General features: G+C 38.7%; 1 protein-coding gene across 1 annotated transcript in view; it reads left to right on the top strand.

The window, feature by feature from the left end:
• NCALD (neurocalcin delta) overlaps positions 1-14,837 on the top strand; it is a 272,455-nt gene that overhangs the window by 112,273 nt on the left and 145,345 nt on the right. Inside the window, exon 2 of the mRNA XM_019467962.2 lies at positions 1,903-1,989. The gene's annotated coding sequence lies outside the window, so the exon portion shown is untranslated. The remainder of the gene's footprint in view (positions 1-1,902; positions 1,990-14,837) is intronic.

Here is a 14,837-nt window from a genome sequence, read left to right as displayed (position 1 = left end):
AGCACTTCATACACTATAAAATGTATTTCATAAACAAAATGGAAATATCCTGAACTATATTCTTTTTCTTAAAGCTTTTTTATTTATTTTACTTAGAGAAAGAGCACATACACATGGGAGGGGCAGAGAGAGAGAGAGAGAGAGAGAAAGAGAGAAAGAGAGAAAGAGAGAAAGAGAGAGGGAGGTAGAGGGTGAGAATCCCAAGCAGGCTCTGCACTGTCAGCACAGAGCCCGACGCAGGACTTGAATCCACAAATCACAAGATCATGACCTGAGCTGAAACCAAGAGTTGGACGTTTAACCAACTGAGCCACCCAGATGCCTCTCGTGACCTATGTTTTTAGAGAGCAAATCTAATGTTAACAGAAAGCCCACCTGAATGTAAAGATTTGGGTAATCAGTATCTCTTGAACCTCAGCTCATTCTCTTGTTGACATCTTTAGAGAACACAGTGTTCTCATGGATGCACATCCTCAAATACCAATCTTCAGGTTACTGCCAAAGATTGTTGTGCTGGACATTTGTTGATTTCCTCCATAATAATCCCTTTTCCCTTCCAGTATCTTGAGTGACTTCCCATGCGATTTTTCTTTGGAATGTTTCTACCCTCACCTCCAGGGATAAGCCTTGATTAATTTAAAGCCATTCAGCAAAGTAGTAGTGACTGATTCAGTGATGGGCAATCTGAGTGACCTCAGAATTTGGGACTGCCAGAGTGCTAACACTATCCTCTTGAAAGATACATAAGTGGTCTTGAATTGCTGCAGCTAGTATTTTTTGTACCATGAAAGGAGGCAGCCTGAGGTTGAAATCAATCTACAGAGAATACCTGTGCCAAGAGAACTCCAGAGAATCAAATGATGTGGTGAACCTCTGTTTTCCCAAAACCAACCATACACCTGGACATTTTTTTCCCCAGCTCAATGAACCAAAATAGTTCCTTGTCTTGTTATTTATTTGAATCAGTGAGTTTGAGGTGGGGTTTGTGTTATTTGTAGCCAAAAGATTCCTGAGTGATTGTTTCCAATATATGGTTTAGGCAAAAATATATATATTATTTTAAATATATTATTTAAATATATATTATTTAATGTATATTAATTTATATAATCAACAAATTAGGAAATTAATCATGTTCCTAACTTAACAGGAAATCCTGTTATATAAATATAATATATATTTATATTTATAAATATAATAAATATATTATTAATATATATTTATAAGTATATAAATATAATAAATATATTATTAATATATATTTATAAGTATATAAATATAATAAATATATTATTAATATATATTTATAAGTATATAAATATAATAATATAATATAACATAACAATATAACTATATTATATTTAATATATATTATTTAAATATATATTATTTAAAATAATATATTACATATATATGTTTTAAATAATGCATTACTTAATATAGTATATATTTATGTACATATGTAAACACATATGTGTGTATTATATATAATATGTGTACATATTATATATATTGGTATATACATGAGTTTATTCTAAAGTTTATAGTCCTTCCAGGATTAAGGCCATGAGGCCTGAATGTTACTGAGAAGGCCAGTTTCTCTCTGTTATAAATGGACTGCACAGCATCTGTCTAAATGATTTTAAACTGTGAAGTGCTAAGACCTGAGTCTCATACTTTTGGGGACTGCACTTATCTCCCCTGTGGTATAAGACTCGCCCCTGGGTACTTTAAGCCAAAGACCAATTAGGCTGAGATATGTCAGTGTTCTTGAAGGTGTGTTTCCTGTTTCCTGTTTGCAAAGGCAACTACAGAAGAAATAAAAGTAACGGCCTTACATAAACTGCTTACTGAGCTGTCAAATGTTCAAATAAAATATTCATTAATTATGAGTGATCTCAGTTGCAGGGCCACGGAGCTGCTGGTGATAAAATCTGTCGTGATCCTGTGGAAGGCTGTGCAATCCGAGGCGCTGTCTGACTGCTGATTGTGAGTTCCTTTTTTTAACCTCTTGAATGTCTGGGTTTTAAGTTGTGATTATTATTAAATTATGATTCAGAAGGCAAAATGTTGCATCCTAGTTAGGCTATTGTGGGTTTGTATGTTTGCTGTCTGGTAAATAAAACGTGCTGGCTTATTAGCTGCCATTAGAGCTTTGTCATGAGGTGTACATTTCTACTTGAACTCCGGATGAATTTGTGTATTAGTGACAAGAAAACTATGCACCCTTTCTACTTTTTAAAAAAATCTCTTCTGTGGTGACTCTGATTAAATGGGAACCTTATTTAAGTGTAAGAAATTTACTTAAAAAAAAAAACAAATAGGGGACATGATCATGAAGTAAAAACCTGACTTTCTTCCTGTATGTGCCGTTCCTTACTTTCTACATCTACTCTTTGGTAAGGAAAATTGAAGAAGATATTGTGCAGCAAGTAGATGGGATTTTTTTTTAATTCAGAAACAATTCTTTTGAAATTCTATTATGGTACAATTAGGACGGCAGTACCAGCAATAGTGGATTTCCTGTTAAGTTAGGAACATGATTAATTTCCTAATTTGTTGATGTGGGTCTCGAAAGCCATCTCATTGAATATTTAGGAAATTGGCTTTTCAGGAAAGGAAATCTACTGATATATGAAGTTCTTGGAAAATTTTCAAGATATGCTAATGGCCCCAGATGAGAGCCAAGCCAAGATTTATAGGCAAGGTAATATGGCTTAGGTCCTGGTAATAGTTTTTGTGGCTGTTTGTAAATAAGGCGTGAATATTAACCTGACGTTTACTTGACCAGACAGTTTTAAACGAAGAATAAATGGCAAACATAAAACAAATGTGGGTAAGAACAAAACCAAGTGTATTTTCCTGGTGTTGCAGGGAAGGGAAATAAGTTGATGCAAAATGAAATTTAAATGTACTCAGCTTTTTTTCATCCCACTTCCTTTGTCCCCATTAAGTTGAGGCATTAGATGAGCAACATGGCTTATCTGGATGTAATAAGAATGTGAAAGGGAAAGGTCTGTAATCCAACTCTGGTAGGCCAGTCCTTTTAATGCGATACATAGGACAATAATAAAGTATTTGAGGTCATGCTAAGCAAACTAATTTTTTCTTTCTTCGTATCGTCAAGAACTAAGCCTCAACTCCAGCATATTGCTCGTGGAAGCCAAAATAGAATTGAGCATTTAAGTTGGTAGTGAGAGGCTCTTACGTCTTGGGATAATCTGGTTGAAGTACTATGGCTATCACAGCCATAAACATGATAGTAGCCATTGCATTAGTTCCTTGGATCTTTCTGACGTCAAACCAAAGAGTAATAGGAAAATATGTGTTCTTGGCCAAAAGACAGCAAAGCAGGAGTGTGATGCAACCATTCCCCTAGACATGGAGGTGTGGAGAATCCATATGCCTGCGATTAGCTTCTGACATTCCTGCCCTTCCTCAAGTGTGCAGGTCTCTCTTCTGTGATTTCAGAGACAGGTGATTCCTTACTGTAGATTCTCTGTGTGAGTGAGCCCCAGGTAGGCTCGACTTCGTCTCTGGTTTATGTGGAGCAGAGAAAGGCTAGGCCGCTGAAGTTGATGCTGCAGATTCAAGGCATCTTCCAGATTCAGAGGAGGACAGTTTGGATGAGAAATCGACAGAAGAGGTCTTGAGGCAGTGAAGGAGCCACTTCCTGCTTCAAGACTACTGTGGTCTTGAGGGAGGTGTGGACAAGGCAGGGATAAGGATGACCTCTGGAATAGAGGCCAAATCTTCTAACTGGGACTTTCCAAATGGATGGCCTAAGTTAGCAAATACTGCCCCATTTCTTGTGCATTCTGGAATTTGTTCAAGAATTTCAGGTGTCACCTTACCTAGTGACAGAGATCCTGATAGCAATAGGTAGGAAAGATACATGTAAAGAAACTATTTTAAAGTGAAGTATATGAATAGACTCCAGGTTTACAATTATTTCTGATTTCCTGTCATCTGGGTGTCTCTCTTTAGCTCCTTGAGGCTAGAGTCATTTTGTCTGGATCCCCAAGAAATCATATCTTCCCCAAGGCTTTCTATGTAACTGGCTTCTCAGTTATACGATATTACATGGAATTCTATTTTTCTATAGTTTTTGCACTAGACACCTCCTTCCTTCTCCTCTTACAAATATTATTTTAATCCTTCTAGCCTGGGAGCTCACCACTCTTTATTGTCAATTTCCTATAAATTCTCCTGTATCAAAAAAAAAAACCCACCTGTTATGTCAACAGAATATCTACCTATAAATTCTCCTCTATCAAAAAAACGCCCCACCTATTGTGTCAACAGAATATCTATCATTCAAGAACAGTCATGGGGAGAAATTATCTCTGAGCCCAAGAGTAGAAGACACCAAATATCTAGGGGATAATTAAAGTATGCTTCCAGCTGTTTTCAAATAGAGACAGATACTGATCATCCAAATAATTGATTCGCTGACAACTACTTTCCACGCAGTCATGTTCTTAATGCAAAACAGCTAAAAAAATTCATTGAAAAAAAAAATAAATAAACCAAGCTGCGTTTTTATTAGTGTGTAGAAAACAGAATAGAAAGAGAGCAGTTGGTTTCTCAACAATTTTGCAATACGTTCCATTAGTATCATGTAGACTTAGGAGCATGTAGTTCAATGACAGTAGATAAATGATTCCATTTAGCCCAAAAGTGTTGATTAAGTACCTACTAACTTGAGTCCTAGTGGAGAATGATCTAGTATATCCTAGACCTGTATATCTGGTAACATAATATTCCTAGAAACATAATTCATTTATTCACCCGATAAATATTGAGCACTGGCTATGTGACGGCCCTGTGTTAAATGATGGCAATATTCATGGGGAACAAGATAGGTATGGTTTCTGCCTGTAGTTGAGGGGTGTGGGATGGGAGGGAAATGTTAATGAAATAATTGCACACATTTTACAAATGTGACCATTACTATGATGGGAAAAAACAAACAAACAAACATGGGAAACTGAGACCATAAAACACAGGCACTACATCTAGGTAAGTGGTGATCAGGGATGACTTCCCTGAAGAAATTTGAAGAGATTGCAAACATGAAAGGGAGTGTTCTGGGCAGAGGCCCTCAGGTAGCAGGGAACATGGAGCTTACTGGGAACTGAACCAAGGGCAGTGTAGCTGGAGAGAAAGAGGGAAAGCTAGAAAGGTGGCAGGAACAGATTATGAGAGACTAATACATGAGTGAATGAATGTGAGTAGCTTATTATACACAGTGAGTCCTATTGACCTGTGTCACTAGTGTGAAAATAAAAGAAACTTGCAGTTTTATAATGACTCTGCTCTTTGGGAGATGATGTTCACTCATTCATTCACTCATTCAGCCAATAAACACGAGACAAGATCCCTATTCACATGGATCTTAAATTCTAGTGGAACAAGCAGATAATGTGCCAATAAGGAAATAATATATAGGTCTTATGGTAAGTTTTTGTGTATAAGTGGTGTGGGTAGTTTTTAGGTGGAATTTTAAAAATAATTTCAGATATTTATTGTATTGCATCCAAGTGTAGTTATTCCTTTGTTTCATTAAGTTTATATGTTCTAGCAGCGCTAAGACCATGCTTAGCACGGGTGTTCTTCATTGTACTCAACTCACAGTTGAAGACTCGGGTGAAACTCCACGAGAGGGAAGCTGTGAGATTTGTATTCTTGTTTCTGAGGATCTCATGATACCACAGCCCACCTGGCACCTTACCTCCTCTTCTTGGACTTGTGCAGGGAGCAGGAGGGGAGCAATACAAAGATTTAAATGAAAACAACGGAAGCTAACATTGATCGAGAAGCATCTAAGAGAGAGTATTTCAGTCTATTTCTTTTTACAAAAAGAACTCAGTACATCTTATTACACACCTAATATATTTTGTAAATTTTGCACATTTACCGTCTCTAAAAAAAAGATTCACATCCTACAATCAATGTACACATTTAAGAAAAGGTATTTCTTTGCCACATTCCCAAAAGCTGTTATTTAATTGATGGTCCATCTTAAAATCATCAGTGCCTTATGACTCCGAAAATAATACACATCTGGAACCTTGTTCGAATTTTCAGTCATGCCTGTCTTTTCTGAAGATCTCCTTGAAGCTTCCCTGATGACAGCGTTGCATATCTGCATATAAAGTATCACCATTGATGGAACTAAACCAGGGCACCTCTAAGGGTCACCTTCGGGTCTTGCTTGCAAAACTGAGAGGAGAGTTCATTATAGCAAAGGGAGGCCTAATAATAATCTGTTTTAGTCCCTAGGAACTTCCTGACTTTTGATGTTCAGATTGTATGAATCAAAATTATTATTCCCATATAGGCCAAAAGTAATGGAAATGTTCATGTGCTCCTTTAGTACTGGGTTTCTCAGGCGCACTGTTGACATTTGGATCAGATCATTCTGTTGTGAGGGGCTGTCCCATGCATGGAGAATGTTTGGTAGCATTCTGGTACCAATACTATCTCCTCCTGCGCCCCCCCCCCCCCCCCATCATGACAGTCATCTCTAGTATTGCCAAATGCCTCTTGGGAGGGGCAAACTCACTTTCTCACTTGAGAACCACTGCTTAAGTATATCATAGTCACTGGTTCCCAATCCTGTGTTCTAGCTTGGTATTATAGTTGTATCGAAAACATGTGCAATCCTCGGGGCGCCTGGGTGGCGCAGTCGGTTAAGCGTCCGACTTCAGCCAGGTCACGATCTCGCGGTCTGTTTGTTCGAGCCCCGCGTCAGGCTCTGGGCTGATAGCTCGGAGCCTGGAGCCTGTTTCCGATTCTGTGTCTCCCTCTCTCTCTGCCCCTCCCCCGTTCATGCTCTGTCTCTCTCTGTCCCAAAAATAAAAAAAAATAAAAAACGCTGAAAAAAAAAAAAAAAAAAAAAAAAGAAAACATGTGCAATCCTAAATGCATAGCTTTCAGTTTAACAGGATGGTGTCTTTGTAATTCTGTAGTTCCTACATCACAATTAAAAATGATATTATGAAACCTGAGCTAGAAGGGTAACCAATTAGATTTTTACTCAGCCAAACCTGTGAAATTCTAACGTGGTAATACGTTTTTCTGTGGGGGAGGGTGCCTACACTTTGAGAGGATTGTTTTATTAAAACTATAAAATTTTACCCTCAAAGTTTAAAACTTACTTGGTGGATCACCTGATTTTTTAAAAGATACGCTTATGGGAATCTTAAAAAGACTCCAACTCATTCAGCTGCAAGAATTAAGAGCCTCTAGGGGACACATAGAAACTTAAATGAGGCACATTTAATGAGTTCAATTCTAGTTTGATGGGAGGCTGAGAACAACAGAGAGAAAAAAGTGCCACTCTTCTGTCCTTTGGTGCTGGCACTTAACATTTTAGTGTAAGTTATTACAATAGTGTATTGGTTTAATGTTCCCTTGATATCTGTGGTTTAATCAATGTTTCTGAACATGGAAGAATGTGTGTTCTCTCTGCCACTGTTCAGCTAAGAAATGACATTCGAAAATTACCGTAATCATGCATGAATAGATCTTCTAAAGTGGTATTTTACTACACTATGGTGCCTGGGAAGACTTAATATTGCATAAATTTACTTAGACATGTAACTAATACATGGCACCATTAGGGGAACTATTTTTTTTAAATTCCTTTTTGTTATTGTTTTATTTATGTCTTAAATGTTTATATATTTATTTTTGAGAGAGAGAGGGAGAGGGAGAGGGGGAGAGAGAGAGAGAGATCATGAGTTGGAGAGGGGCAGAGAGAGAGGGAGACAGAGAATCCCAAGCAGGCCCTGCACTGTTAGTGCAGATCCTGATGTAGGTCTCCGCTCAGGGCTCGAACTCAGGAGCCCTGGGATCATGACCTGAGCCGAAATCAAGAGTCGGCCACTTAACAGACTGAGCCGTCCAGGGGCCTTAATCATTTATTTTACCTAAAGGCCTCCTGCCTCAAAATGTTTTATATATTTCAAGTGAGACCACTATATTGTTTTGTAAAATAGAGCTTTGTTTCCTGTCACTACTGTATTCAGGAATATTAAAAAGTTTTTTTAAATGTTTATTCATTTTTGAGAGAGAGAGAGAGAGAGAGACAGAGTGCAGGTGGGGCAGGGGTAGAGAGAGAGAGAATCTGAAGCAGGCTCCAGGCTCAGAGCTGTGAACACAGAGCCCAAAGTGGGGCTTGAACCCACGAACCGCAAGATCATGATCTGAGCCAAAGTTGGACGCTTAACTGACTGAGCCACCCAGGCCCCCCTCAGGAATATTTAAAAACTACTAATTTCTCAAAAAGAAAGTTCTTATTCTTTTTCATGGTGCTCAAAGCTTTCTACTAACTGGCTGCAGTCCGCCTCCTGAGATTCATTTGCTTTACCTCCCTTTGCTCCTGTCCCCATATCACTCTCTGACAGCAATGAACTAGGTGGCCTGAGTAACAGGATGGTCATCTCCTTGCACTTTTCTGCCTTCATAGCTCTTCTTGTGCTGTGATCTCTAACCCCTGAAATTCGAATTCATGCTTAAGAATCATGTCTTACATGGAACTTTCTCAAATGTTCTCAGTTGGGATTAAACTCTCCCTTTCTTTCTCTATCTCTCCCCGTCTTCCTCCCTCCCTCCCTCCCTCCCTTCCATCCCTCTTTCTCTCTTTCCTATAATGCTTGGAAAGCACTAGATTAGTGCTTTTCAAACTATCTATGGGGATGACTAGGCTTTTTAAAATTTCCTATTCATCACATGCCAATATGTATCCTCTTGTCCATGACTAGTGCTTAGATGTCTCCATGTGAAACTTAACTACCCAAGTTCTGCATATACCCCATCTATACCACATTCCATGAGATGCATCCACTTGACCACACATTATTTGGATGTTGCAGCAATGTCCAACTCGTGTAAAAAATGTCTGAATAGTTACTTGCAATATCTGTACTTGTCCTGTTTCAGTCTGATAAGAATAGTTCATGGGGGTGGCTCTGGTCCACAGACCACACTTTAAGGAGCATTGACCCAGACTATAAACTCCATGAGGACAGGACCCGGGTCTGCTTTTTTCATCATTATAATTCTAGCCCCTGGCATTGCCTGTCACATAGCAAACACATTTATTGCATGTGGAAGTATCATGCTATAGATAACAGCACCTGTCTCCCAAGTAACTTGGATCAGATCTCAATCAGTTTTTAGCACCTACAGGATTATCATGGCTTACTTGTATCAGAAAATAGGAATGAATGAGAATATCAGACTGGTTTATTTTAAATATTGCTCTTTAGTTTAAAAGCTACTGAAATAAGGGCACCTGGGTGGCTGAGTCAGTTGAGTGTCCGACTTCTGCTCAGGTTGTGGTCTCATGGTTTGTGTGTTCAAGCCCTGTGTCGGGCTCTGTGCTGACAGCTCAGAGCCTGGAGCTTTTTCAGCTTCTGCATCTACCTCTCTTTCTGCCTAACACATCAACCCTGCTCATGCTCCGTTTCTCTCTCTCTCTCTCTCTCTCAAAAATAAATAAACATTAAAAAAATTAAACACATAAAAGCTACTGAAATAAAACATACCTCCTTCTCCTACCGCTGGTATGGCCTTTATAAGTGAAGATTACTTGATCAATAATTTAATTTTCTTTCACTGGATAGTTGCAAAAAGTCGCTGCATTCAAATTTACTTAAGTAAAAATGAAAGGAGTTTAAAAGAAATCTAAAACACTTAGCCTGTTAAATGGCAATATTGAGAAATTGTTTGAGAGAAATGTATTTCTAGAAGAGAAAACCCCACAAAAACAAAACTATATTTAAAGCCTTTCTTTTATGCAGCTCAAGGGGGCACATTGAAAGTCTTCAGCAGTTTAAAATTCTATTTCTGAAAATGAGAATCACATGGAGTTAATTTAACATCCACCACTGTAATTTCTACTGGGAAAAACACCTGGGACATGAGTAACTTTTTTTTTCTTCAAAATTTAAAATGTAAGAGATTCAGAATAAATTACTTGACAGTGATCTTGGAACACAGATTTCTTTTTATTTCTTTCTTTCCATTTTTTTTTTGAACAAAGATTTCTAACTTTCAGTAGTTCAAGAGTATCTTTCTCAAGTGGTAAAAAGTGGCTGCAGTTGGATGTTCATACTTTTTATTGACTATTTCATTATTTTAAAGTTAACAGCCAAGAAAAACAAGGAAATTTACTATATGTTTTTCCCACCGTTATTAGCCACTTATTTTTCCATGGAACGTTTGTTATTTCTGGGAAACATATGGCATGTGACCAGAACCATAATTAGTAACAGTTTGATGTTATAGGAATTCATATTTTGGCAATTCCTAGCTTCTTTAGATCAGTGGCTTCCTCTGAAATATAAAAGCAGCAAATAAAGATCCTAAGGGTGAATTCTGGAGTCAGCTTTTTTCTCCTTTTGGAAACAGAATTATTTGCTTGTTTTGACCAGGGAGGTATTTGAAGATTTTTGCAAACGCTTATATAGTTCTGCTCCAGAGCCAAAAGATGCCAGAAGGAGGCACTGTTTTAAGCACTTTGCATATTCCACTTAGTTAATCATTGCAAATAGGGGCAGGAAGATATTACTTTGCTCCAAGTCACTTCAGTGGGAAATTACATAGTTGAGATCTACCTGAAAAAGTCTGGCCCCAGACTCTGCTCGATCCGATAATAGTGTCTCTTGTGCAGTGTGCTTGTCTAAGGAGATGAAAAGTTCCAATATTCCATTGGTAGAATCCTGTGGAAGAGATTATTTTCTTGCAGGCTATTTCTGCCTAATAGTAGCTAGGAAATGTTGAGTAACTGGGGAATATTAGGTAACTGGGAATTCTGGGTAACCAGAGAATGCTGGGTAACTGGGAGAAAAGGGCAAGAAGCCATTAGTTGTCAGCTTATTCTGAGCAACTTCCTAGCATCTCTAAACCAAGGGGTAGTTGTCATCGATAGTTCCAGGACCTGGGACTGGTCTGCAGAGTTGGCCACCTTGCACAGAATTCCCCAAAGCAGTGTTATCTTTGAATCAGAAGGATGAACCATTGTATTACAAATCTTTAAGGATATGGTATTTAAAATTCACAGTTTTCAAGCACTTGTTACATATACATATATAATAACCAAGAAGAGGAATTTGGGGGTGGGGGGAAGAGTGTGTGCTTATTTATCAATTCACTTATTTTTCTTTTTTTAATTTAAGACTTAAAGACACTGGGATAAATGGGGTTAGCAGAGAGCCCTTAGACCTTCCAATCGGACATATACCACTGAGTTCTAATATGCATCCCAGCCAGGAGACAAAGGGTAATCATTTTTGCTTTGTGTTGGAAGCCATGGTTGCTGAGGCTGATTATTCACAGAAGCAAGGTAAAGCATCTCATCAATCTCAAAGTATAGTTTGTCATCCTTTGTTACTAATGGAGTTATTAAGGACTGAAAATGCAACATTGCTTAGCAACATGCATCATGGTTATTTATTCTTTTGAGCAGCAGCACCAGTAACTAGTCTGTCTTATAAATGTCTTAGCAGCTATTTTCATTTTCCTTTTCATTTAACATTGCTTGCATTCACTGCCATGGTATTAATCAAAGTGCTTAGACTGTGGCTTGCTGTCGGGGTGGGGCATGGGTGGGCTTAGGTATAGTCCCTTACTATAGAGATCAGCCCTGAAAGCTGGCTATTGGTTGAATCTGGAACCGAAAGGAAATTAGGCTATAAGTAAGAAAAAGTAGTGAAAGATTCCTACAACTCTAACGTTCTCTATAAGTCTTCTTATTTTCACTGCTGGCAAGTATGTGATGGTGATGTCATCCTGTGAGATGTGGGAACTTGCTATAATACTCTTCAGACTACTTGTTTTGTTGGCTCTGGCCTTTTGGGCAATAATGAGAGTCGATAATAACCAAAAAGTGTACAGAATAATCCTTACTTCCTCCTAAGAAAAAGGTAACCAAAAAACTCCAAAGGAATAATCTTTATTTCCTCCTAATGAAAAGGTAACACCTTCACGAATAGCAGTGCTAGCAGTCCCCTGTCATTTACACTTCACATGTGTGTTGGAGAATGAGTCGGTGTCTGGGAAAAATTTGATCTGGATGAACTTCCTCCAAAGCCCTCCTTTCTTCTTCAAACTGGAATAGTACCAGTACAGCTGAGAATCCTGGCATTCTTCTATTGTCTCCCCTTCCTTGGCCGCCACAGTCATCCTAGCTTGGTCTCTTAAATCCTGGTGTTCTAATTTGGCTTCTGTTCTGATGACAAACAAAAAATCCCAGTGGTTCGGGCCATCTTGTAGGAAAGACTGTCTCTGAAGAGGCTTGAACAGTTGTGGGAGGAAAGAGGGGCCAACCTTCTGCATGAAAACAATGGGGAAAGAATCAGTTCTCGGCTAAAAAAAAAAAAAAAAAAACAGAAGCAGCCATTCATCCTGGCAGGGGAGATGTTCCACTTGGGATTGTCACCCAGTGATTGATGTTGTTCAATCCCAAAATGTGTGGAGGGCTTTTGGAATTTGAATTAGTGAGCACTTTGTTTGATTCTTTGCCCTTTGTGGGGAAGGATCCTGGAATGTGTGTATCTTCTTCCCGCAGCTTCTTCAGGGCTCTCCACATCCTTGGCTTTGCCTTTGCTTTGTTGTGTCCTAGAATCACTAATTAATTATGGACCCAGTTCCTTCTGTGCACTTGCTAATTGGATGTTTTGGAAAATTGCTCCAAGCTGGCTTAAATAATGAGACCGTTAAATGGCTCAGAGGTGCTGGGAAAGATAAAGGGGCCATGGCCATAGGAAATCCAGCAAATATCACCCAAGATATGTTACCCCAGTAACCAAGGGAGATAGAACCCTGGGACAGAGGAGTTAGAGAAAAAAAACCCTCACAATGAAGTGGTGAAAGGGACAGGGTCAGCAAGAGGGGCCATTGTTAAGTAGAACATTTTCATGGAAAGAATTCTGTCTGAAGGCTGTGTTGGGTAGCAGGCCTGGCCAGCCAGTGCTGCCTATTGGAGAGGGAGGGTTCCCTGAAAACAGGAGGAAGAGTCAGGACTTTGAAGTCTGACATACTGACATCTGTGTCTGGACTTGGCTAGTTACTAACTGTGGGGTTTGGAGCAAATGATTTTACCTCTCTGAGCACTCAGCTCTTCATCTGTGAAATGATAAATTATAGTACTTGTCTCATAGAATTGTGGTGAGGAGTAAGTAGGATCAAGTTGGTTGAGTGTCTAGACCACTTCCTGGCACATAGCGAACTCTCAGTACTGGCTAGCCATTATCATCATGAGGTTGTGTTTTCAATTAATGATGTAATAACAACAAAGACATTAACATAGGTAAGATACTCAGCCTGACACAGCTCAGGAAGAGTTGGCGTTAAAATATGTTGTAGGAGAATCCATATTCTTGTTCCTTCCTTTCTACTTTTTTTTCTAGCCAATTTGTTTGCCCCCTTCTGCCTCCTCCTTCCTCCCCTTTGGGAGAGGAGAATAATTTAGAAATTGAGTAAGAAAAGTACGGCTGTTCAGCTGGGGGCTTTGGTTTTGGGAAGGAGGCTACCAGACCACAACTGGCCAAATAACACATGGAAATCATTCCCAAAGTACATTCTATCATTCTGTGCCACTACTTATTTGCCATTTATACATAGGTAATTTGCAGTTCAAATTCTAGATTTTTCTCCCCCATTAGAATGTAGGCCTCCAAGATGGCAAGGATTTTGTTTCTTTTGTTCACTGTTAATTCTCTGGTGTCTAAAACTAATCTATGCACATGGTATGTGTTCAGTGAATGTTAGTTGGAAGGACAGTAGGAAGAAAGGGGAGGGAAGAAATGAAGAAAAGGGAAGAAAGAGGGGAGGGAGGAAGGAAAGACAGGTAAATGAACTTTACCCAGAAGATCTTGAGGCCAAAAAGGGGGGAAACAAAGGTGTTAGAAAGAAGACTCTCCTGGCTAGTCTAACAGGTGGACAGAGGAGGCCTGTAGGTATTCAAGTCAGCAAACATTTAATGAGCATTTGTACCTGGCACTGAAGCAGATGATAGCAATGTAACAAAAAATAAGATACTGTCTTTGCTACCAAGGACAGAGGTCTAGGAAGGATCCAGATGGGCTTAAATGTGATATAACTGAGATAGCCTTTGGAGTAAAGTGGATAAATTTGTGTGTTATCAGATTATAAAGGGTAGGAAATACTATCAAATATATAGGTGCTGTGTTAGTTTCCTAGGGATGCCATAAGAAAGTATCACAAACTGGTGACTTAACACAATAGAAAGTTATTGTCTCACAATTCTGGAGGCCAGAAGTCTGCAGTCAAGGTGTTGGTGGGACCATGCTCCCTCCAGAGGCTTTAGGGAAGAATACTCCCTTGTCTATTCCCTCTCTGATAGCCTCTGGCATTCCTTGGTTTATGGCAGTTTAAATCTAATCCCTACTTCTATCCACATGGCTGTGTTTCTTCCATGTCTCTGTCTTCTCCTTTTCTTTGCAGGGTGCTAGTCATATAGCTGCATCTGCGATGACCCTATTTTCAAATCAGGTCATTTTGAGGTACTTTGGGTTAAGATGTCAACATGTCTTCTGCGGGCATATTCAGTATAAATATATATATTTATATATATATATGAACATTTACACAAATGCATACATATATATGTATACATATATGTACATATTTTATATATACATACAGGCAAATACACACAGAAATTAATATTGATATGTGTGTATGTGTGGGCTCATATAAATACATATATTCTCTAGCTGCCTATTGAGAGAACCTAGAAACAAATGATACCCTGGTAGCAATGAGCACACTCAGATCCCACGTCTTGGTTTCTAAATACCATT

This window comes from Panthera pardus, unplaced genomic scaffold, assembly GCF_024362965.1.
Source record: "Panthera pardus isolate Hobbes unplaced genomic scaffold, ASM2436296v1 HiC_scaffold_7, whole genome shotgun sequence".
Taxonomy (NCBI): Eukaryota; Metazoa; Chordata; class Mammalia; order Carnivora; family Felidae; genus Panthera; species Panthera pardus.
Note: the sequence above shows the minus strand (reverse complement) of the source record. Positions and strands in the feature narration are given on the sequence as shown.